Raw genomic sequence first — 4732 nt, 5'->3', positions numbered from 1 at the left:
CATGTAGTATTTCCAGGATAGTTTTCTGGATATAGAGGCGACGATATTTCCCCATACGTTCCTGTATGTGTGTCGCCGCAATTGGTACCTTTAATGACATCAGTATTTGATAAAAATGAAACTTTTTTTGTTAAATTAATGTATTACTATTAGCAGTGTTTGAATTATACGGAGATCATTAATAATGATGACGAGACTTCCTCTTCAGTAATGCTTGGTTCCCACTAGAGACGCAACACGGGGACGTAACGCAACGTAAGTGAGTTGACCAATCGCAAGCGATGGATTATTCGAACTGTCGCTTGTCATTGGTTAACACGCTTACGTCCTTGCGTTGCGTCCTAGTGGGAACCAAGCTTAAGCCTGGTCCCCACTATCTATATTTAGACGCAACAGACAGGACGTACACACAACGTAACCAATTATTACATTGCGCATCACACGCCGTGCTTTCGGTACTGACGAATCTACTTGTGTAATATAAAAGACAACAACAAACGTATACCCAAATATGGTAGTGATATGACATCATCATGTCCACATCACATTTTATTGTCACATATTTGATAGTGTAGTTTAGTACTTTAATAATGAATATTTTTCAACATGAGGACATGTACTGACGAATCTACTACGTTTAATGCGTAAGACACCAACAAACCATGGAGGAAATATACAGTATATATTTCCTCCATGAACAAACGTTACATCATTTTTTTTTACTAATATGAAGTCAAACTCAGATTCAGAACCCAGACTACATAATAAGGTAAGTCAGGTCAATGGGAGGAATGGAAATCTAATTTAAAATTATAAAAATTATAACCATCGAGATTGGTGAGTTTAATTCAAGTTTTCTTACCATAAGTAGATATCGTTGGAAGAGACGGAGAAGTATTTACAGCGGCAGACACGACCATTACTACATACAAACAAAACAGGTTAATTAATACAAATTAGGAAAGAAATGAAAATAAATGTTTACGTTGAACTTGATGGAAATAGTAAAGTACATGTAACAATATACCACTACGACGTTTTTATTTTTGTAATTATTAAAGATGTATTGTCCCCCAAAAACATGAAAAATTAAGATTAATTAAATCAGACTTTGAATAGGTTATTTTGTAGTTTTAATAAAGTTAATCACTTCCATAGAAAAAAAAATGTTTTCACTTATAAAATAACATGGTAAATGGTTAAATTCAACCAAAAATCCATTGGCTGGCAGCCAATTTGACCATTTTTTGCTTTAAATTCCAGTTTTTTCAGGTAAATAATTTTTTTTTCGATCCAATTTTTGGTCGAAGTCAATAACTATTATGTGACATTAACATGGCATAGGCCTATTCAACAAAAAAAATTTAAAAAAATTATTTTTCAGGGGGACAATACATCTTTAAGTAATACAAACGTATAGAAGCAATGGTCAGTAATAATTAAGTTTATTTGTATATGTGTGTTTATATATTTAACTCACACTCACAGTAAGAAATTTGTGATTCAAACGGCGACCAAAAATGTTTTATAAGTTTATGCCCCAATGGCCCATAAATTTTACTACTTGTGTTATACCAAATATCTATACTGGGAGATTGGAATGTTCCATTCCTCGCAAATCAATACGTTTGTATAGGTCTATAAAAGTATATATTGAAATCACCGATACTTAATGGCGTACTTATATTTTATAGAAATAAAATGATCACCATCAGTACGTTGAGCATGTAATAAAGGAAAACGCCACATATGCCTTATTATAAATATTGTCGACCAGTTGCGTAACGGCTATGAGCGCTCACTGGCTAAACCCAGGGGCCCCGGATCTTATTGGGGCCCCTGAGCCATGCAGACATGAGGAAAACAGGAATTAAAATATGCCTCCTACCCAACGTTGGAGGACCACTGGGGTTCTTAAGCCAGGGGCCTCATGCCTCTGCGTTACGCCACTGTTGTCAACAATTATAATATAGTCATTTTGTTTAACCTGTTGAAAATAGACACATTTTTACAGCTCACTATGTCGGTCGGTCGGTTGGTAAACACTAACTCACATTTGAGCACGCGACTGCAGCCAAGTATATGGCCTTGTTTGTAAATAATTATCTAAAAGGTTATGGAATTTATTCATTTTAAGTTTTCATTTTTTTTTGTTCCTATTATTAATAATTTTGAAGCTGTATTTCATTCTTGATGGACACACGAGTAGGCTACTTTACAGAGGTGCACTGTCAGAATATAGAATACCTTTTTATCACAAGATAATTAATTCATAACAACCAGTTGACGGTAGTTGGTAGGTACTATACTGAATGGTACATAATTTAGTAGTGGTAGAGATGCTATAGTGAACAACATGGGAAATCTATTGCCAGTTCGTGTTATCACTCATTTCAGGAGGTCTATATATTTACACCTTATTGTAGGGTACCTGTTTATTAATTGAACATGTTTAAATTAATAACACAACTGTTATTTTGAATAACACCCTGGCAGTATCGGTATTGTTAACGAATAAATATTCATACAACAACACAGGGATAACATATTTTATTTTTCATTTTTTTAAAGAAACGGATGGCCGGGCATAACTGCAGAGGAGATTGGTCGATTAAAGCTAACGTGCAGGTTGTGATGCAAGTTAAACTTAGGTCTATTAGCATTATTGTATTACGGTAGTTGTTCGTAGGCCTATTGTTTGAGACCAAAAAAAGGGGGGAAAGAAAAGAACAATCGTCCATAAGAAGGCCAATTGATTATTTTACCTGACTTATACACAAAACTAAACAATGAATAGTTTTACCTTTTTACAGACCTTAGGTTAAGTCACTTACATTGAATTGAGTTTGAAATTAAAAACATCTTAAGGAGCTTACCTTTTGCAGCAATAAAGACAACAAAAATGGCACAAACTCGAAGAACATACATCCTATAGGTCCTCGTATCTGCCTACCACCATGAGATACGCATACAACTTAGTGATGTCGATTCAGGCACATTAGTTTAGTTTATCTTCTACAGATCTCACTAGAGGGCGTAACAAGTGGTAGGCACGGTACTCTAGAATTATTACGTAATCAGTTATTACAAATCTCAGATATGAATCAGTCAATCAGCACACTGTTAATTAACAATTATCATAAATAACATCATTAATTAAGTCTGGTATGAATAGTGAAACGAATGCGAATAAAATTAAATTGATACACAACGTCATACCGTAGTGTTTAAACGTCATTTCTATTAAAATTCAAATTTAACTGCGTTTTGTGGGCCTATTATGTTTTGTGGTGGTTGGACGATACGACAAAATAGTGATGCTAGTTAAATATGACGTGTATTAAGACATTTAATAATACATAATAAAATATATTAAACACAAAATCAGCTTCGCGGACAAGTGTTTAGCTACCAAAACTATAGACTATTTATCTTTGCGTGTTGAGTCCACAGATTATTTCTGACATTTTGATACTCAATCACAATGTACAATTAACTGAAATTTATCGTCTTGACTTTTATCGAACTACCACATATAGATTTTGTCCGAATTCCATCAATTGCAAATACTGGCACCTGTGACAAGGTAATTAGTCATCCTATTAGATACTGTATCAGTTACTAAGTAGGCTTAACTAAGCACGAACTAATCAAATGAATTACCATCATGAACAGAACAACTGAATGATTGTTTAGAATACATTATAATTCGAAACTACTTCACTCATAATATATTTACATTTGAATTGAAATTTAAATAGAAAATAAATCTATTACAACTCTGTTGATCTCTGTAACTTTAACGATCAACAATAAAAAATGTCCGGAAATCATGATATTCTATCCCTATCCGGTAGGTCTATGGTATCAGTAATTTCGATTGACGGCAATTTTGGCAGTCAATAAGTTGTTGGGTCCAATTCAAATTCAATTAGAATCCATTTAAAACAATGCATTATTAATTGTACAGTAAATTTATTATGCGAATACATCACAAAAATCCCGCGTTTTCAACCTTGATTTTTTTTTTAAACTAACTTAGGGAGTTGTAACAGGTATGCCGACACCTGCACTCCGCTTGTGCTTGTAAATGTATTCCACCTATGTAAACGGATGTCTCAATTCTTTTGGTTGACGGCAGGAGAAACTAAATAATTTGAATGGCAATTTTGGCAGCCAATAAGTTGTTGAAGTCCAATTCAAATTCAATTAGAATCCATTAAAAACAATGCATTCTTTTTACAGTAAATTCATTATGCGAATTTATCACAAAAATCCCGCGTTTTCAACCTTGATTTTTTTTAGACTAACTTAGGGAGTTGTAGCCGACACCTGTACACCGAATGCTTGTAAATGTATTCCACCTATGTAAACGGGTGTCACAATTCAACTAATTGGCTGTCAGGGAAATTATGTTGTTATATTGGTTATGGTGGTTTTGAAATGGAGCTGTAGATTTTAACGCGCTTGCCTTCCAACCCCAAGGTTCAATCCTGATCTAGTGCCAGCATTGTAACTCACGACTCCTTCAACTCCACTCCCTAAGCCTCAATTGAGACTTAGTTTATAAGCACGATAAATTATTAACTAGTTTATCCATCCTGTAATTGGCGAGTTACTCGCTGTTGGATGCGTATGAAATAAAACAAAAATAAAATATAAACAAAATAAATAATTAAAGATATATGTGGAATAATACCAGGCTACATGCAGCTCAGAAAATATTAAACAC

The sequence above is a fragment of the Antedon bifida genome, chromosome 3 (assembly GCF_963402885.1).
Source record: "Antedon bifida chromosome 3, ecAntBifi1.1, whole genome shotgun sequence".
Taxonomy (NCBI): Eukaryota; Metazoa; Echinodermata; class Crinoidea; order Comatulida; family Antedonidae; genus Antedon; species Antedon bifida.
The sequence above is the reverse complement of the archived record's forward strand: the minus strand, read 5'-3'. Positions refer to the sequence as shown.